The sequence below is a fragment of the Nomascus leucogenys genome, chromosome 16 (genome assembly GCF_006542625.1).
Source record: "Nomascus leucogenys isolate Asia chromosome 16, Asia_NLE_v1, whole genome shotgun sequence".
Lineage (NCBI taxonomy): Eukaryota > Metazoa > Chordata > Mammalia > Primates > Hylobatidae > Nomascus > Nomascus leucogenys.
In genome coordinates, this window is record NC_044396.1 from 92,469,669 (window position 1) to 92,490,942 (window position 21,274).

At 49.9% G+C, this 21,274-nt stretch overlaps 1 long non-coding RNA gene across 2 annotated transcripts; it reads right to left on the minus strand.

Annotated features, from left to right (window-relative positions):
• Positions 1 to 2,022: 2,022 nt before the first annotated feature.
• Positions 2,023 to 21,271, minus strand: LOC115830623. Of its 2 annotated transcripts, XR_004026150.1 has the most exons (4): positions 20,688 to 21,271; positions 4,858 to 5,008; positions 2,776 to 2,875; positions 2,023 to 2,231 (listed from the first exon to the last, which is right to left on the minus strand). It is a non-coding gene; the product is annotated as an uncharacterized LOC115830623 (long non-coding RNA). The 2 variants fall into 2 exon arrangements; XR_004026151.1 differs by lacking the exon at positions 4,858 to 5,008.
• Positions 21,272 to 21,274: the final 3 nt, after the last annotated feature.

Consider the following 21,274-nt stretch of genomic DNA (forward strand, 5'->3'; position numbering starts at 1 on the left):
AGTTGGGATGAACAGGAGGAAGAGGGGGCACTGGCCCTCTCTGCTTTCCGTCCCTTCTGGAGCAGGACACCTTCTCTTTTTCTTTTTCTTTTTTTTGAGATGGAGTCTCGCTCTGTTGCCAGGCTGGAGTGCAATGGCATGATCTCGGCTCACTGAAACCTCCACCTCTCGGGTTCAAGCGATTCTCCTGCCTCAGCCTCCCGAGTAGCTGGGACTGCAGGCATGCACCACCATGCCCAGCTAATTTTTGTATTTTTAGTAGAGACAGGGTTTTGCCATGTTGGCCAGGATGGTCTCGATTTCTTGACCTTGTGATCCACCCGCCTCAGCCTCCCAAAGTGCTGGGATTACAGGCGTGAGCCACCGTGCCCGGCCAGGACACCTTTTCTCCTGTTGTCCTCAGACAGGTTCCCTGGTTTTCAGACTCTAGATGCAGACTCTGTTGCACCAGCGGCCTCCTGGGGGCCCTCAGGCCTTTAGCCTCAGACTGGGGCCTGTACCATCAACTTCCCTGGTTCTGAGGCTGCCAGACCTGCACTGAGCCAGGCTCCCAGCTTCTCCATTTCTCCAGCTTGCAGACGGTTTATCATGGGACTTCGCCTCTGTGATCTTAAGAACCAATTCCCCGTTGTGTGGTTTTTGTTTTGTTTTGTTTTGTTTTTTTGATATGGAGTTTCGCTCTTATTGCCCAGGCCGGAGTGCAGTGACACGATCTAAGCTCACTGCAACATCTGCCTCCTGGGTTCAAGCGATTCTCCTGCCTCAGTCTCTCAAGTAGCTGGGATTACAGGCATGTGCCACCATGCCTGGCTAATTTTGTATTTTTAGTAGAGACAGGGTTTCTCCATGTTGGTCAGGCTGGTCTCGAACTCCCGATCTCAGGTGATTTCGCCCGCCTTGGCATCCCAAAGTGTTGGGATTACAGGCGTGAGCCACCGTGCCAACTTTTCTTTTTTTTTAGACAGAGTTTGGCTCTTGTTGCCCAGGTGGGAGTTCAGGGGCGCGGTCTCGGCTCACGGCAACCTCCACCTCCCAGGTTCAAGTGATTCTCCTGCCTCAGCTTCCCGAGTAGGTAGGATTACAGGCGCCTGCTACCATACCTGGCTAATTTTTTGTATTTTTAGTAAAGACAGGGTTTTACCATGTTGGCCAGGCTGGTCTCGAACTCCTGACCTCAGGTGATCCACCCGCCTTGGCCTCTCAAAGTGCTGGGATTACAGGCGTGAGCCACCGCCCCCAGCCCAATTCCCTGTCGATTCTGTCTCTCTGGAAGAACCCTCACTAATAAACCTTACTTGACCTTCAAAATAATAATGCTCAAAAGACTTCTTGGAAAAAAAAAAAAAAAAAGGAAGGATCCACTAAAGGGCTAAACATCTTGTCATTTAAGAAATGTAAACTTAAGGCTGGGTGCCATGGCTTACATCTGCAGTCCCAGCACTTTGGGAGGCCAAGGCGGGGAGGATCACTTGAACCCACAAGTTCGAGACCAGCCTGGGCAACATAATGAGACCCTATCTTTTTTTTTTTTTTTGAGACAGAGTCTTGCTCTGTTGCCCAGGTTGGAGTACAGTGGTGCACTCTTGGCTCACTGCAAGCCCCGCCTCCCAGGTTCACGCCATTCTCCTGCCTCAGCCTCCCAAGTAGCTGGGACTACAGGTACCTGCCACCACGCCCAGCTAATTTTTTTGTATTTTTAGTAGAGACAGGGTTTCACCGTGTTAGCCAGGATGATCTCGATCTGACTTTGTGATCCACCAGCATCGGCCTCCCAAAGTGCTGGGATTACAGGCATGAGCCACCGCACCTGGCCGTGAGACCCTATCTTTAAAAAAACAAAAAAATTAGTTGGGCATGGTGGCATGCACCAGTAGTCCCAGCTATTCAGAAGGCTGAGGTGGGAAGATTGCTTGAGCCCAGGAGGTCAAGGCTGCAGTGAGTTGAGATTGCACCACTGCCCTCCAGCCTGAGCAATAGAGCAAGACGCTGTCTCAATTAAAAATAAAAATATGGTGTCAGAAATGGTGTATGAAAACAGAGGAAAAAATCGAAATAAAATAAAAATAAAAATGAGTGAATGAATGAATGACATGTAAACATAATTGGGATGAATTCTAAGCACACCAACCAGGACCTGAGGTGCGTCTGGAATCTGCATGGCTCCTTCCCCGCTCCCACTCACTTCCTGCTACTGAGGGACGCTGACTCACTCCCGCCTTCAGGTTGCCAATCTGCAAAGTGACATAAAACAAGCACTTACATAAATAGTTCCTTCCAAAGTGAGAAAGGGGGCCGGGCACTGTGGCTCATGCCTGTAATCCCAGCACTTTGGGAGGTCAAGGCAGGCGGATCACTTGAGGTCAGGAATTTGAGAACAGCCTGGCCAACTTGGTGAAACCCTGTATCTACTAAAAATACAAAAATTAGCCGGGCATGGTCGCACACGCCTGTAATCCCACCTACCTGAGAGGCTGAAGCATGAGAATTGCTTGAACCCAGGAGGTGGAGGTTACAGTGAGCCGAGATCACACCTGTGCAGCATGGGTAACAGAGCGACACCCTGTCTGAAAAAAAAAAAGTGAGAAAGGATTGAGGTAATTCATTGGCAATAGGGTAACAATACTGTTTGTCATTCAAGCCAGAACATTTCTGAGAGTGAAAGGGAAATTTGTTAGTAATTACGCTGGTTTAAAGTGACTTTCCTGGCAAACTTCAGACACGCAGCTGTTCACACATGGGCAAAATTAATGAATGGATGGATGGACAGACATTCACCTGCTGTGAGCTCTGCGCCAAGCTCTGGAAAGTCCCATTTCACGCTGGCTGGCTCCGTTCTCACTCTGCCCTGCATGTAGGTTCTGTTCTTCTTTTACGGCTGGGGAAAGAGGAGCCCAGAGAGCTAAAGCAACTGCCTAATGCCACCAGACCAGGAAAATGGACAAAGATTCTTTGGCCCATCTTTAGTCAACTTCAGAAACTTCTCCAAGGCCCATCTGGGCACTTCCTTGTAAAATCCAATTTTAGCAAAGAACTCCTCTTTTTTTGAGATGGTCTCACTCTGTCGCCCAGGCTGGAGTGCAGTGGCGTGATCTCAGCTCACTGCAACCTCTGCCTCCCCGGTTCAAGGAATTCTCCTGCCTCAGCCACCCCAACTAGCTGGGATTTCAGGTGCCTGCCACCATGCCCGGCTCATTTTTGTATTTTTAGTAGCAATGGCGTTTCACCATGTTGGCCAGGCTGGTCTCGAGCTCCTGACCTCAAGTGATCCCCTATGCCTCAGCCTCCCAAAGTGTTGGAATTACAGGCATGAGCCACTGTGCCTGGCTGAGTTTCAGCAAAGAACTCTTCTAAGTCAGTTTACTCCACCCTCGATATCCAATTAGGTTACTCATTCCCTCTGCCCCCCAGGTGGTGTCTGAGCACCCTGGCCTGTCTTCAGCAAGCATCCTGCTAGGCTGGTTTAGCCCGCATTCCCTTACTCCCAATGCTTTCTCTTAGTAATTTTGCATCTGCTGTTCCCCACCCTGCTCCTTGGCTGTATGTAAATCCTCACTTGCCCGTGCTGTATTCGCAGTTGAGCCCACTCTCTCCCCAACTGCAAGTCGTGGTTGCAATAGTCCCCGCACCGATCACAAGGGGCCCAAACAAATCTGCCTTATTGTGCTCTAACAAGCACCACTGGATAACCTGTTCTTCCAAAACCCCAGATGGAAAGAATGAAACTGAGCAGCCAAATCAGCAGCCACAACAAAAAGCCTTCGGGTAGTGGGGAGGGGGTTGGGTGGGGGCGGCCTGTTGGAAGGCAGGGCTGGATGAGGGGCCTGTGTTGAAAGGTATCCACACCTGAGTGGGTTACTGGGTCTGAGGGGGAGGGGTTTGCACATGCCCCCCAGCTGGGCTGAGTTCAGTCCCCCAGTGCTGGGGTGGGAGGTTGATCAGTGCGTGAAGTGTCTTTGCCAAGTGAAAGCATGCCACAGCCTTTAGTTCTCCTTGACAGTACCACAGTGGAGGACAACCCGGGGTGCCAAGAGGCAGCTGTCCCCCAGGTCTCTTGGCAGGTCAGTGGCAGAGTGGGGCCCAAACCAGGCTCTTGCCTCCAGGCCCCCCCAGGTTGCTGCCGCTCTTGGTTTCCAGCTGGCCAAGAAAGTGCCAAGGCACTGATTAGAAACACAGAAGGTTTTTACTGTGATGGTGACCAGCAGAGGGAAGGACAATAGGGGTGTCAGAGACACCAGGAGACATTTAGCAGGCACTGCCTGGAGAGGAATCTGGCCATGTGGAAGACACATGAGTGCCCAGGGTGAGGGCTGCTTCCCGAAAGATGTCTAAGCCCACTCAATGCTGGATAGGATTAAGAGTTTTGTTGTTTGATGCCGGGTGCAGTGGCTCATCCCTGTAATCCCAGCACTTTGGGAGGCTGAGGCAGGTGGATCACGAGGTCAGGAGTTTGAGACCAGCCTGGCCAGTGTGGTGAAACCCCAACTCTACTAAAATGTACAAAAACTAGCCAGGCGTGGTGGTGCGTGCCTGTAGTCCCAGCTACTCGGGAGGCTGAGGCAGGATGATCGCTTGAACCCAAGAGGTGGAGGGTGCAGTGAGTCGAGATCGCACCACTGCACTCCAGCCTGGGCAATAGAGGGAGACTCCGTCTCAAAAAAAAAAAAAATTGTTTTGTGGTTTGCAAGTCAAGAGCAAGTAAGCCCAAGGGGCTTGACTCCAGGGGGACAGTGGCACCTTCCTACATCAAAGCCCCAATCCTGGAACCCCTCCCCCTCTCCCTCCTCCCAGTCACTCTGCACCCCTAACTGCAGCTGGGATTGTGGCCTGGCCTTTTCTCCCTGGTCCTGGGGAACTCACATGGCATGGAGGAGCGGGATTCCTAGCAGGATCCTCTGCATGGAGCTCACTCCGCTGCTCACCTTCCTCCAGGCTGCTCCTCAGGCCCAAGCACCTTCCCTCTCTGGTGAGCTCCTCCTTGTCCTTCAAGGCCTAAATCAATAGGAAAGGTCTGGAAGGGCACACACCAGACATCTGAGTGAGGCAGGATTGTGGGTGGAAGCATGAGGTTTTTCTTTCTTTTTCTTTTTTATTTTTTGAGACGGAGTCTTGCTCTGTTGCTCAGGCTGGAGTACAGGGTTGCGATCTCGGCTCACTGCAACCTCCGCCTCCCAGGTTCAAGTGATTCTCCTGCCTCAGCCTCCTGAGTAGCTGGGATTACAGGTGTGTGCCACCAACCCCAGCTAATTTTTGTAATTTTAGTAGAGAGGTGGTTTTGCCATGATGCCCAGGCTGGTCTCAAACTCCTGACTTTAAGTGATCGGCCTCCCTCAGCCTCCCAAAGTGCTGGGATTACAGGCGTAAGCCACTGTGCCCAGACTCTTTTCCTTCTTTTTGCCTATCTGCTTTTCTTTTTCTGTACTGGAGAGGTGTTGCTTTGGTGATAAGAAGACTGTAGTGATGATCATGATGCTAGCTACGAGCATAACGATCTATCCTGGGTCGGACCCCATCTCTGTCATGAAACTCCCCTCCCTGCCTTTCCCACCCCTCCCCTCAGCAGGCTGGCTTCTTGGGGCTCCTGCATCGGGTCCTTATTTTTGTTGTTTTGTTGTTGTTGTTTTAGAGATGGGGTTTCACTTTGTCACCCAAGCTGGAGTGCAGTGAAGCGATCATAGCTCACTGCAGCCTGGAACTCCTGGGCTCAAGCAATCCTTCTGCCTCAGCCTCCCAAGTAGCTGGAACTGCAGACACATGCCGCTACGCCTGGCTAATTTTTCCTTTTCTTTCTTTTTTTTTTTTTTTTCTTTGAGACAGAGTTTTGCCCTTGTTGCCCAGGTTGGAGTGCAATGGCGCAATCTTGGCTCACTGCAACCTCTGCTTCCCGGTTCAAGCGATTCTCCTGCCCTCAGCCTCCCCAGTAGCTGGGATTACAGGCATGCACCACCACACCCGGCTGATTTTGTATTTTTAGTAGAGATGGGTTTTCTCCATGTTGGTCAGGCTGGTCTCAAACTCCCAATCTCAGGTGATCCCCCCACCTTGGCCTCCCAAAGTGCTGGGATGACAAGCGTGAGCCACCGCGCCCGGCCCAGTCCTTGTTTTTTATGCACAGCATCTGCACAAGCCATTCTCCCACCCTGGGGCTCTCCCTCTGGCCCGAGCCCCCTGCCCCATTGCCAACCAAACGCCGCCACCTCACGCTGTGGTGTCTTCAGAGTCCCTGAGGCTTCATCACAGGTTGTGACTCCATGTACATTTCTGTCATAACTTGAATTACACCCCTCACCCCTGTCCCCCACCCCTGGCTCCATGAGAGCAATGACAGGGCCTCTTCTTTTTTCTTTTTTTTCTTTTTCTTTTTTTTTTTTTTGAGATGGAGTCTTGCTCTGTCGCCCAGGCTGGAGTGCAGTGATGCAACCTTGTCTCACTGCAACCTCTGCCTCCCAGGTTCAGGCAATTCTCCTGCCTCAGCCTCTCGAGTAGCTGGGACTATAGAGGCCCACCACAACACCCGGCTAATTTTTTGTATTTTTAGTAGAGACGGGGTTTCACCGTGTTAACCAGGATGGTCTCGATCTCCTGACCTCATGATCCGCCAGCGTCGGCCTCCCAAAGTGCTGGGATTACAGGCATGAGCCACCGCGCCCGGCCAACAGGGCCTTTTCTTTTAAATCAACTTCATCATGACATAATTTCATAGAGTAAAAGGCATCCCTTTTAAGTGTACAATGTAATTAGTTTTGACAAGCGTATACACCCTTATAACCACTTTCACAATCAAAATACAGACATTTCCACCATGCCCCTTGGCAGTCAGCCCCCATCCCCACCCTGGCAGGCAACCAAGGATCTGTTTCCTGTCACTGTGAATGTGCTCAGCCTGATCTAGAATTTCATGTAACACAGTCCTGCAGGGAGTGCTCTTCTGTCTGGCTTCCCTTGGCACAGTGCTTCTGAGTCATCTGGGCGACTGTGTGTGCCCGTTGCTTCTCCCGCTGTTGGTGTTCCACGCAGGGATGTGCCATGGTTTGTGAACAGTCTCTCTGCTCACGGATGTTTGAGCTGTTTCCACTCATAGTTACTATGAATAAAGCTGAAATGAACATTCGGGGACAATCCTGTTTGGACATACCTGTTTGTTTCTTTGGGTAAATAACAGAAGTACAAGTGCTGGCTCCCATGGTAAGAGGATGTTTAGCTTTTTAAGAACTGTAACCTATTTTCCAAAGTGTTTGGAACATATAGCATTGCCACCAGCAGTGTGTGAGGGCAGCAGTTAGGGCCACACCTCACTCTGTAACGTGGGGTACCACTGCATCATGAGTCTTGTAAAGCATACATCCTGACTCCTGGCCCAGTGCTGGCCACTGTGGGTGCCCACTCTATTTTTTTTTGTTGCCCAGGCTGGAGTGCAATGGTGCCATCTCGGCTCACTGCAACCTCCGCCTCCCAGGTTCAAGTGATTCTCCTGTCTCAGCCTCCGGAATAGCTGGGATTACAGGCACCTGCCACCATGCCTGGCTAATTTTTGTATTTTTTTTTTTTTGAGACGGAGTCTCGCTCTGTCGCTCAAGCTGGAGTGCAGTGGCACGATCTCAGCCCACTGCAAGCTCCGCCTCCCAGGTTCACGCCATTCTCCTGCCTCAGCCTCCCGAGTAGCTGGGACTACGGGTGCCCACCACCACGCCTGGCTAATTTTTTTTATTTTTAGTAGAGACGGGGTTTCACCGTGTTATCCAGGATGGTCTCGATCTCCTGACCTCGTGATCCACTTGCCTCAGCCTCCCAAAGTGCTGGGATTACAGGTGTGAGCCACCGCGCCCAGCCCTAATTTTTGTATTTTTAAGAGACAGGGTTTCACCATGTTGGTCAGGCTGGTCTCGAACTCCTGACCTCAGGTGATCCACCTGCCTCAGCCTCCCAAAGTGCTGAGATTACAGGTGTGAGCCACTGCAACCAGCCTTTTTGTTTTGTTTGTTTTTTAGAGACAGGGTCTTGCTCTGTCACCCAGGCTAGAGTTCAGGGGTGCAATTACAGCTCACTGCAGCCTCAAACTCCTGGCTCAAGTGATCCTCCCACCTTAGCCTCCCAAGTAGTTGGGACTATAGGTGCCCAGCACCACATCTGGCTAATTTTAAAAACTTTTTAGAGTCGAGGTCTCACCATGTTTCCCAGGCTGGTCTTGAACTTCTGGGCTTAAGTAATCCTCCTGCCTCAGACTCCCAAATTGTTGGGATTATAGGTATGTGCCACCGTGTTCCTCCAGCTTTTGTTATTTTAAATACACCACTGGGTGTGGTGGCACACAAAACAGAAGTGGCCTGAGGCCTGCTGGAGCAGGCACTTAGGAAGGAGGAGAGGCATGAAGAAAGGGTGTTCAGAGTCCTAGCATGGAGAGCGGGTGAGCTGGAAGTGGGCTGTGTCTGGTGGATGGGGGTTTCCAGATCCCAAGGCTAATGAGAGTGCCAATATTTAGCAACTGATCACTGCACATGCCCAGTTGGTCCCACTGCCCACACAAAGTCAGGGGTCTCACTGTAGCAACCAAACATCCGCCCAGGATCCACAGTCACGGAGGAGGAGTGGCTCCTGGCTTCCTTTTGATTTTCACTTGATTTTCATGCTCAGATCAATGGTAAACAAAGCAAGTCTGGCCCCAAATGTGAAATAACCAGGTGGGTCTGGGTCCTTGGACCTCCCCTTCTCCGGCTACTCTCCTCACTCAGTCACCCTACCAGTCTCATGGCCCTACAGGCCACCTATCTGGGGATGCTCACATTTTTATCCCAGCTTGCATGTCCCCCTTGAGCCTCCACTGACCTTCCCACCTGACTGTCTTATAGCCATCTTGGACTTCTGTGCCGTCATATAACTCTTGATACCTCTGTCCCCAACTCTATTCCTTCTCGTCTTCCCTATCCCAGAAATAGGCAGCACCATTTGCTCTAACCCCAAACTAAGGCGTCATTCTTTTTTTGTTTTTGAGATGGAGTTTTGCTCTTGTCACCCAGGCTGAAGTGTAATGGTGCAATCTCAGTTCACTGTAACCTCTACCTCCTGGGTTCAAGCAATTCTCCTGCCTCAGCCTCCCCAGTAGCTGGGATTACAGGCGCATACCACCAGGCCCATCTAATTTGTGTGTGTGTGTATATATATATATATTCGTAGAGAAGAGGTTTCACCATGTTGGCCAGGCTGGTCTCGAACTCCTGGCCTCTGATGATCCACCTGCCTCAGCCTCCCACAGTGCTGAGATTACAGGCGTGAGTCACCACGCCCGGCATGAGGAGTCATTCTTGATTCTTTTTTTCACTCCTAACCCATCCAATCCATCACTAAATCCTATTGATTTCACCATCCAAACACTTCCCAAATTGTCCAGGCTTCTCTGCATCCAACGCCACCTCTCCATTCAGAAGCACTGTCAATTTCTCCCTGAACTGCCTCCTACGTGGTCTCCTGCTTCTATGCTTACTACACCCTAAGTTAAAATAATATATCAGCCAACAGTGTTTTCTACAGAAATAGAAAAATCCATCCTAAAATTCCAGGGACCCCAAATAGCCAAAACTATCATGAAAAAGAACAAAGCTGGAGGAATCACACTTCCTGATTTCAAAACTTACTATACGCCACGCGTGGTGGCTCACACCTGTAATCCCAGAACTTTGGGAGGCCGAGGTGGGTGGATCTTTTGAGGCCAGGATGTCAAGACCAGCCTGGCCAACATGGCAAAACACTGTCTCTACTAAAAATATAAAAATCAGCTGGGCGTGGTGGCACATGCCTGTAATCCCAGCTACTCAGGAGGCTGAGGCATAAGAATCACTTGAACCTGGGAGGCGGAAGTTGCAGTGAGCTGAGATCATGTCACTGTACTCCAGCCTGGGCTACTGAGTGAGACTGTCTCCAAACAAAACAAAACAAAACAAAACAAAACAAAACACCTGATTTGGGAGAAGTTCACACGCTGAAGGAATTGTGGGATATCAATCAATTTTTACCAGCAGAAACCTGGGGAATATATGGGAGTGGATTCTAATGGGTCAATCCAGAGCCTCTAGTTACCAACAGAGCTGACTTGCAAAAGAGTCTCAATCCAGCGTGTTAGCTTCGACAGCTGGGATAGCTCCAACTGTTTGCTTAGCTTAGCTAGTGGAATGACGTCTGGATTTCAGTGTCCTGCACTGCTGGCTTTCCTTGACTTTTAGAGAGAATAGCGACCACATTTGAGTATGCTGCTCTGACCCATTTGACAGATAACCCTGCAGATCCGGTGGCGCTCAGGGTGTCCGTGACAGGTCATGCTCCTGTAAGTTCTGGCAGGGACCAGTATAAGAGTCACAGCACAGGCTGGGTGCGGTGGCTCACTCCTGTAATCCCAGCACTTTGGGAGACCAAGGTGGGGTGGATCACCTGAGGTCAGGAGTTCAAGACCAGCCTGGCCAACATGGTGAAATTTAAATGTCTTTAAAGTCTTTACTAAAAAATACAAAAAATTAGCTGCACGTGGTGGTGGGTGCCTATAATCCCAGCTACTCAGGAGGCTGAGGCAGGAGAACCGCTTGAACCCAAGAGGCAGAGGTTGCAGTGAGCCGAGATCACACCATTGCACTCCAGCCTGGGCAACAAGAGCAAGACTCTGTCTCAAAAAAAAAAAAAAAAAAAAAAAAAAGTCACAGCACAGACTCCAAGGGGTTTAGAGCAAAGATATACCCTCCTCTGAAAATGACTATTCTCCATTTAAGCATTACACAGCTTCAGATTTGCTACCAGGCACTGGTAGAGAACAAATGCCAGACTCTGGCACCCCAAATGAGGGTGTCTTTTGAGCACTATTATTTTGAAGCTCAAGTAAGGTTTATTAGTGAGGGTTCTTCCAGAGAGACAGAATCAACAGGAAAGTGGGCTGGGTGCAGTGGCTCACGCCTGTAATCCCAGCACTTTGGGAGGCCAAGGCGGGTGGATCACCTGAGGTCAGGAGTTTGAGACCAGCCTGAGCAACATGGAGAAACCCCATCTCTACTAAAAACACAAAATTAGCCAGGCGTGGTGGCACACGCCTGTAATCCCAGCTATTCAGGAGGCTGAGGCACGAGAATTGCTTGAACTTGGGAGGCGGAGGTTGTGGTGAGCCGTGATCGCACCATTGCACCCCAGCCTGAGCAACAAGAACAAAACTCCATTTCAAAAAAAAAAAAAGAAAGCCAGAAGGGTTGGGTCTGCTCCAGTTCAGGGACAGTCGCTAACACTTTGAAGGTTCAGGAACTTGGAAAGAACATGTTTGGAGAAAGACAAGAAGGTCTGGGGAGGGGGTGTGGATGAACCTTTCGGATTGGGGAGAGATGAGTGGAGATTTGTAATCCTTGTGAATGCTTATCAAAGGACACCTTCTACACAGGAGGCCTTTACTTGACAAGTGGCAGGATCCCCCATTCATACATGTCCATTGGTCTCTTTTCCAGCAGCTCTAAGGTGCTGTGTTAGTGCTTATTCCATCAAGCTTATGTATCAAGTGGCCATGGCCACATCTGGAGCTGTGGGAGCCAAGTCTGGAACTGATGCAGTAAGGGTGTCTGCAAGGGCCTTAGATATTTCAGTCTTTCTGCTTTGTCATTCTTGGCATGCTGGTTTTAGGCTTCGTGCTTACTGCCTCATGGTCGAAAAATGGCTGCTACTGCTCCAGACTTTGTGACTGCACTAGACAAGAACAAAGGGAAAGGGCAGTTTCCACACTTCTTCCTCAGGCCTCAAGGCTTTGTCTTTTTTTTTTTTTTTTTTTTTTGAGACGGTGTCTTGCTCTGTCGCCCAGGCTGGAGTGCAGTGGTACGATCTCAGCTCACTGCAACCTCTACCTCCCGGGTTCAAGCAATTCTCCTACAGGTGTGAGCCACTGCACCCAAACAGATTTGCCTTTTTACTGAAGAAAAGATACTCTTTTTTTTTTTTTGGAGACTGAGTCTCACTGTATCACCCAGGCTGGAGTGCTGTGGCATGATCTCGGCTCACTGCAACCTGTGCCTCCTGGGTTCAAGTGATTCTCATGCCTCAGCCTCCCAAGTAGCTGAGATTACAGGTACCCACCAACACGCCCGGCTAATTTTTTATTTTTAGTAGAGATGCGGTTTCACCATGTTGGCCAGGCTGGTCTCAAACTCCTGACCTCAAGTGATCTGCCCGCCTCGGCCTCCCAAAGTGCTGGGATTACAGGTGTGAGCCCCCACGCCTGGCCAAAAATATCTTTTTAGCAGTCTTCCTCTTACATTTCGTTTGTCAGAGTTGGGTCATTAGCTCACCCTGTGATCAATGACTGACCAAAGGGCATGATATTACTAGGACTGGTTTATGCCAATTAAGATTTGTATCCTTTTTTTTTTTTTTGGATATGGAGGCTGTATCCTTTGATTTTATAAGGATGTTGGATATCTGATCCCTACTGAAATGAATTTGGGTGTGGGGGGCAGTGAGGTTTAAGACAAGGAATGCCAAAGTTGCCAACATGTAAAATATTGGAGATTTTACTTATAAATCCAAATTGAAGACTGGAACAGCACTCACTGATCCCACATTGCCTCATGGCAAAATTGGCTGCCCTCTTAGATAAGCCAGAGCCGTCAGGTTGGCTACAGACCCCTCCATTCTCTATCACTCGCCTGTCAGTTTCACCCATTTCCATTACTGCTTGGACCCTGACTTAGGATACCGCTTGAGTTTTGTTTTGTTTTTAGAGACAGGGTCTCATTCTGTCACCCAGGCTGCAGGGCAGTGGCATGATCACAGCTTACTGCAGCCTGTAGTCACATGCCACCAGGCCTGGCTAGTTTTTAAATTTTTTGTACAGAAGGGGCCTCACTATGTTGCCCAGGCTCATTTCAAACTCCTGGCCTAAGCAGTCCTCAGACCTCATCCTCCCAAAGGCTTGGGATTACAGGAATGAGCCACCACGCCTGGTCTCAGAGTGATCTTTTTGAGCATATGTTTCTCCCACTGGATTAGCGCAGTGTTTGGCACCTAAAGTGTAAACAGGATTTTCTAAAAAGGAAGTTGCCTATTCTAGTAAACTTGGCTAACATAGTGCATGAAAGGAGTGGGAGAGGGTTTGTGTAAAAAAGACCCACAGGCAAATCTTACCTCTGCTACTTATTAATACTAGCTTCCTCAGCCTGTTTCCTTATCTGTAAGCTGAAGTCAAGAGCATCTGCTCCACAGCATTGCTAAGAAGCTCCTGTAAGCTCGGGCATGCAAAACTCCAGACAAAACGTGCAAGTTCCCTCCTTCTCCAAGAAGGAAGATTGGTTAAGTTGAAATGAATTTGGGTTGGAATTGGGAAGGAAGATTTTAAGAGCTGAGGCCACATCTTATTATGTTTGCACAGCTAGAAGTGCTTAATAAATATTTAATAATGATTATAATGATCATTTAGCTCAATAGAATATAATTATACAAATTGTGAAAATAAAATTATGCCAGGCTGTCATTACAGATAATGGCCTGAATACAGGGATAACAAGGGGCACACCAGAGCCCGTTGCTGTGACGGCTGCCAACAGGCAGGGAGCTCACAGAGCTGCTGAAGGGCTCCATGCGGGGGTTGGGGGGCCTGGCAGCTAGAGAAAGGGGTAGGAGGAAGCAATCTGGGCCAAGGGGAGAGGCTGGTGGGAGCCACACTGTGCAGAGCCTTGTGGTCCAGCATGGTGGACCCATCCCACAGGATGATGGAGTGGGAAGTCATTGGGGAGTTTTCAACAGGAGAACGGCAAGAGTTGATATATGATTTTTAAATGTTTTTATCATGGTAAAATGTAATATAAACATTACGATTAATATTATACATTAAGATATATATTAACATTATTATATTGTTAATGAATGTTAATTTTATTATTTTGAGACAGGGTCTTGCTCTGTCACCCACACTGGGGTGCAGTGGCACAATCACAGCTCACTGCAGCCTCTACATGTTGTACTCAAGCAATCCTCCCACCTCAGCTGTCAAAGTAGCTAGGACCACAGATAGACACCACCACACTGGGCTTTTTGTTTGTTTGTTTAAGACAGAGTCTTGCTTTGTTGACCAGGCTGGAGTGCAGTGGCACAATCTCAGGTCACTGCAACCTCTGTCTCCTGGGTTCAAGCAATTCTCCTGCCTCAGCCTCCTCAGTAGCTGGTATTACAGGCGCCCACTACCACGCCCAGCTAATTTTTTTACGTTTTTAGTAGAGACGGGGTTTCACCATGTTGGCCAGGCTGGTCTCAAACTCCTGACCTCAGGTGATCCACCCGCCTCAGCCTTCCAAAGTGCTGGGATTAAAGGCGTGAGCCACCGCGCCCGGCCTTTTTTTTTTTTTGAGACAGAGTCTCGCTCTGTCACCCAGGCTGGAGTGCAATGGTGCAATCTTGGCTCACTGCCACCTAAACCTCCCGGGTTCAAGTGATTCTCCTGCCTCAGCCTCCCAAGTAGCTGGGATTACAGGCGTATGCCACCATACCTGGCTAATTTTTTTGTATTTTTAGTAGAGATGGGATTTCACCATCATGGCCAGTCTGGTCTCGAACTCCTGACCTCAAATTATCCACCTGCCTCGGCCTCCCAAAGTGCTGGAATTACAGGCGTGAGCCATCACGACTGACCTTAAAGCAAAAAAATTTTTTTGGATGGAGTATCGCTCCATTGCCCAGGCTGGAGTGCAATGGCATGATCTCGGCTCATCTCAACCTCTGCTTCCCGGATTCAAGCAATTCTCCTGCCTCAGCCTCCCAAATAGCTGGGATTACAGGCTTGTGCCACCACACTCAGCTAATTTTTATATTTTTAGTAGAGACGGGGTTTCACCATATCGGCTAGGCCGATCTCAAATTCCTGCTCTCATGATCTGCCCACCTTGGCCTTCCAACATGCTGGGATTATAGGTGTGAGCCACCGTGCCCTACCTAAAGCAAAATTTTTAAAGGAAAGACTGAGGCTACATCTCTGCTATCTGCCAACCAGATACAGGGATTATGCAAATTTCTTCAAGGAACACAAATCAAGTGGAGGGAGTGGCTGGGATTACAGGGGCACATCACCATGACCCACACTGGACTTTTTCTGGTTTTTTGATAGTGCTCATCCCAATAGGTGTGAGGTTATATTTCACTGTGGTTTTCGTTTTCATTTCCCTGACAGTGATGTTGAACATCTTTTCATGTACTTATTGGCTATTTGTATATCTTCTTTGGAGAAATACCTATTCAAGTCCTTTGCCGATTTTTAAATCAGATTGTTTGTGTTGCTGAGTTTTAGAAGTTCTCTCTATATAATTCTGGATATTAATCATCCTTTATTGGAGGTATGATTTACAAATATTTTCTCCTCTTCTATGGGTTGCCCTTTTACTTTGTTGATAGTGTCCTTTTTTTGGAGATGGAGTCTCATTCTGTCACCCAGGCTGAAGTGCAGTGAGGCAATCTCAGCTCACTGCAACCTCTGCCTCCAGGGTTCAAGTAATTCTCCTGCCTCAGACTCCCAAGTAGCTGGGACTACACACGCATGCACCACCACAGCTGGCTAATTTTTTTGTTTTTGAGAGGGAGTCTCGCTCTGTCGCCCAGGCTGGGGTTCAGTGGCACGATCTTGGCTCATTGCAACCTCTGTCTTCTGGCTTCAAGTGATTCTTCTGCCTCAGCCTCCCAAGTAGCTGGGATTACAGGCATGCACCACCACACCCGGCTAATTTTTGTATTGTTAGTAGAGACGGGGTTTCACCATATAGGACAGGCTGGTCTTGAACTCCTGACCTCAGGTGATCCACCCGCCTCGCCTCCCAAAGTGCTGGGATTACAAGTGTGAGCCACTGCGCCCGGACTTTTTTTTTTTTTTTTTTTTTGAGAGTCTCACTCTGTCAGCCAGGCTGGAGTGCAGTGGCACGATCTCAGCTCACTGCAACCTCTGTCTCCTGGGCTCAAGCAATTCTCCTGCTTCAGTCTCCCAAGTAGCTGGGATTACAGGTGTGTGCCACCATGCCTGGCTAATTTTTTTATTTTTAGTAGAGATGGGATTTCACCACGTTGGCCAGGCTGGTCTCGAACTCCTAACCTCAAGTGATCTGCATGCCTTGGCCTCCCAAAGTGCTGGGATTACAGGTGTGAGCCACCGTGTTGGGCCTGGCTAATTTTTGTATTTTTAATAGAGACGGGGTTTTACCATGTTGGCCAGGCTGGTCTCAAACTCCTGACCTCAAGTGATCCGCCTGCCTCAGACTCCCAGCGTGTTGGGATTACAGGCGTGAGCCACCGCGCATGGTCAAGAATTGTTTTCAAGGACATTGTTAGAGCTGGAGGCACATGACTGAGAATGAGGCACGTGACTGAGAAGGGTGAGGTGCTATGGAGCAAAAGGGAGGAGATGCTACCTAGAGATCAGGAAGCTGGGACTGCCCCTGGCCCGGAGCCCAGGAGCCCACACTCACCCCTGAAGGACTCCAGGGCTGCCACTGTTGAGCAGAAACTTAGAGTGAAGCCGCTCAAAGCTGCACATGTGCAGGTGGTGATCCCTATAACCCCACTGCAGTCCTCTACCCTGCAGCCAGCAGGCAGATAAACAAGGCTTCTTCCTCCCATCCCACAGTGATCTTTCACAGGGACCTCCAATTTGCAGAACCTACCCAGAAGCCAGCTGACAAGGCATTCTGGGAAGTGCAGAAAACTGCCTTGCACCACCCTGGGATGCCTATGAGAACGGTGCAAGGCACTGTCGTGAAGACAAAGTCAGCCCCTAAAAATCAGAGCTAACGACAGGATGAGACTAACTCACTGAGCTTTTTCCAGAGCCAGGAAGTTCTCAAGGATAACAGTCTTGAATTCTGCCACCTTAGGTTTAAAGCTTGTTTCTTTTTTTACATTTTTTTTTCTCTTTGTAGAGATGTGGGTCTTGTTATATTGCCCAGGCTGGTCTCAAACTCCTGGCTTCACGTATTTCTCCCGCCTCAGCCTCCAAGTGTTGAGATTACAGCTGTGAACAACCACACTGGATTTGTTTTTTTTTTTTCTTTTAAATGGTGAGCACTTCTTTTCCAGTCTGAAGATTTCCTGCTTGGCTTCTCTCTCTACTTCTCAAACGATTAATGACTGCAAACATAACCTGCCAATTCTACAAGCTGAGCTTCTCATCCCTATTCTCTTTCCTTTCCCTCCCTCTCTCCCTTCCTTCCTCCCTCCCTCCCTTCCTTCCTCTTATGTGCTCTTCCCTAATGTTAACCCATCCTGTTCTCACACATACTCAAGAGAAAGACAAGCCATACAAAAATAATAGCCAGCCAGGGAAACAAAACATCTAACAGTTTCAACATATGTCATCATTATGGCTTGCTTCATGTGTGAACCAAAGGACCCTCTCATGGAGCTGCCCTTGTGTAGCAGTTCCCTGCCCGTCTTTTGTGAGTGTCAAGGGCTTTCCCACTTACAGAGGCAAAGCCGAGAGGGAGAGGGAGTCTGCAGCTCCACCTCCAGCCTGTGCAAACTGCCAGGAGTCGGCTCTGCATAAGGCACAGTGCCATTTGGTCATCACTCAAGAACCAGTGCGTGCTTTTAAAGTGGATCTGCTCCCTTCAAAACTTTTTTTTTTTTTTTTTTGAGAGTCTTGCTCTGTTGCCCAGGCTGGAATGCAGTGGTGTGTGGCGTGATCTCGGCTCACTGCAATCTCTACCTTCTGAGTTCAAGTGATTCTCCTGCCTCAGCCTCCTGTGCAGCTGGGATTACAGGTGCTTACCACCATGCCCAGCTAATTTTTGTATTTTTAGTAGAGACGGGGTTTTGCCATGTTAGCCAGGCTGGTCTGGAACTCCTGACCTCAGCAATCCATCTTCCTCGGCCTCTCAAAGTGCTGTGATTACAGGTGTGAGCCACTGTGCCTGTCCCAAAACTTTTTTTTTTTTTTTTTGAGATGGAATCTCGCTTTGTTGCCTAGGCTGGAGTGCAGTGGTGCTATCTCTGCTCACTACAACCTCTGCCTTCCGGGTTCAAGCGATTCTCCTGCCTCAGCCTCCTGAGTAGCTGGGACTACAGGTGTGTGCCACCACGCCTGGCTAATTTTTGTGTTTTTAGTAGAGACAGGGTTTCACTACGTTGGCCAGGCTGGTCTCGAAATCCTGACCTCATGATCCGCCCACTTTGGCCTCCCCAAAACTTCTTTTTTTGAGACAGGGTCTTGCTCTGTTGCTTAGGCTGGACTGCAGTGGTGCAATCACCGCTCATTGCAGCCTTGACCTGCTGGGCTCAAGTCATTCTCCTGCCTCAGCCTCTAGAGTAGCTGGGAACACAGGTGCATGCCATGATGCTCTATTAATTTAAAAAAATTTTTTTTCTGGGCACGATGGCTCACACCTGTAATCCCAGCACTTTGGAAGGCTGAGGTGGGAGGATTACCTGAAGTCAGGACTTCAAGACCAGCCTGACCAACAAGGCAAAACCCTGTCTCTACTAAAAATATAAAATTAGCCTGGCGTGGTGGCACATGCCTGTAATCCCAGCTACTTGGGAGGCTGAGGCAGGATCATTGCTTGAACCTGGGAGCCAGAGGGTGCAGTGAGCCGAGACTGTGCATTGCACTCCAGCCTGGGCAACAAGAGCAAAATAAATATGTAAATAAAAATAAATTTTTTTGTTTGTTTTTGAGATGGAGTTTCTCTCGTTGCCCAGGCTGGAGTGCAAGTGGCGTGATCTTGGCTCACTGCAACCTCCGCCTCCCGGGTTTAAGCGATTCTCCTGCCTCGGCCTCCTAAGTAGCTGGGATTACAGTCGCGTGCCACCATGTCCAGCTAATTTTTTGTATTTTTAGTAGAGACGGGGTTTCTCCATGTTGGTCAGGCTGGTCTCGAACTCCTGACCTCAGGTGATCTGCCCACCTCGGCCTCCCAAAGTGCTGGGATTACAGGTGTGAGCCACCGCGCCCGGCCAAAAAATTTTTGTAGAGATGCTGCCTTGCTATGCTGCCCAGGCTAATCTCAAACTCCTGGGCTCAAGCGATCTGCCCACTTCAGCCTCCCAAAGTGCTGGGATTACAGGCGTGCACCACCTCGAGTTCAAAATTCTTTATTATTTTCAATTACTCCTGGAATGAAAGCCAAACTTTTTACCCAGGGCCGGAGCCGGTCCCACCTACCTCGGTAACCACACCTCCCACGCTCTCTGCCTCCCTCACTAAGCTCCAGACACACTGGCTTTTCAGTTCCTCAAACTGCCCAGGCACTTTCCTCGTCAGGTGTTCTCCCTAGAGCCTGACTTGTTCCGAAAGCTCATCTTGTCTGTCTTTCTGTATGAGTGGCTCCTTTTCTTTCTTCAGATCTGGGCACAAATGTCACTTCCCAGAGGGGCTGTCCTATCACTCGCACATGGTTTTGTTTCCTTCGTAGCATTCAGCATTGGAGGTGTGTTTTTTTTTTTTTTTTTTTTTTTTGAGATGGAGTCTCCCTCTGTCGCCCAGGCTGCTGGAGTGCAGTGGTGCGATCCCAGATCACTGCAACCTCTGCCTCCTGGGTTCCAGCGATTCTCCTGCCTCAGCCTCCCGAGTAGCTGGGATTACAGGTGCCCACCACCACGCCCAGCTAATTTTAGTATTTTCAGTAGAGATGGGGTTTGACTATATTGGTTGGGCTGGTCTCGAACTCTTGACCTCAGGTGATCCACCCACCTCGGCCTCCCAAAGTGCTGGGATTACAGGCGTGAGCCACAGCGCCCGGCTGGAGGTATTCTTATTTATTTTTCAGTCTCCCTCAGATCTGAAGGTCAGCTCTAAGAGGGCAGGGACCATGGCAGCCCTGCTCACTGGCTGTACCCTTGTGCCTAGCAATGCCTGACATGTATTTCTGTGCTCAATTATTTGCGCCAGGACCTCAGGTCACAGTGGTGAAGAAGACACTACACTTAACACGCTCCAATTCAAACCTCTGCCAAAATGTGCTCCCTATCTCAGTAAATGGCTCTTTCCTAACGCCTTTCTGATATCTCAGTAAGCTGTGCTGATATTCCACAGCAGCTCCCTCTTGAAATCAGACCCTAAACCCTACCACTTCCCATGATTCTAGTAAAAGTTAAGTTGGTGGCCAGGCACGGTGGCTTACGCCTGTAATCCCAGCACTTTGGGAGGCTGAGGCAGGCGGATCACGAGGTCAGGAGATCGAGACCATCCTGGCCAATATGGTGAAAACCCGTCTCTACTAAAAATACAAAAAATTAGCTGGGTGGCGCGTGCCTATAATCCCAGCTACTCAGGAGGATAAGGCAGGAGAATTGCTTGAACCGGGGAGTCGGAGGTTGCAGTGAGCCGAGATCGCACCACTGCACTCCAGCCCGGCGACAGAGCGAGACTCTGTCTCAAAAAAAAAAAAAAAAGTTAAGTTGGACCCCTTACTCTTCCAAGGGCCTCCCCACTCATTCAGAGTGAATTCTGCGGTCTCCACGGCCTTCCCTGGTCTGGCCCCTGACCATCTCCTGCCTCTCTCCTCCCAGCTGCTGTCCCCTTGGTACTGCCGGCCTGACCCCTTACTCTTCCAAGGGCCTCCCCACTCATTCAGAGTGAATTCTGCGGTCTCCATGGCCTTCCCTGGTCTGGCCCCTGACCATCTCCTGCCTCTCTCCTCCCAGCTGCTGTCCCCTTGGTACTGCCGGCCTCCTGAGGGCCATGTTCCTGGGTTCTCGTAATCATCTCCTACCTGGTCTCCGTGATTCCGGCCTTACGCGCACCCACGCCCTCCAGCCGGCAGCTGCAGGGATCCTTTTAAAACTGCCCGGGACTCCTTTGCTCAAACCCTACCACGACTTCCCATTTTCCTTAGAAAAACAAATCCAACAGGACCTAGCCCCGGGCTGCCTGTCAGACCTCGGCGAGCACGCCAGGCTCTGCACACCGTCCCGAAGAGGCCGTTCCCACTAGACTCCCGGACCTCCTCAGGGAAGCTCCCCGTCCTCCACCCCGCAGGAAAGCGCTTCTCCCAATCACCCCGCGGCGCAGCAAGCGTGGCCTCGCCGCATCGCCCGCGCTGGTCTCTGCTCTTCCACCGGTCGCCCGGCTACCGGCGCAGGACGCATCCGCTGTCCGCTTGGTCGACCCCCCTGGACTTTGAGCTTCAGGAAAGCGTCACTTTTTGCCCACGGCGGCACGCCAGGTCCTAGTACAGCGCAGGCGCTTAACACACAGCATCTAGCGACGAGGCCCGGAGTCAGAGGGCTTTGCTTGCCCATTCACAGAGCCGTCACCCGCGGATCAGTCGTATTCCGCGAATGCAGCCCGGAGACTCCC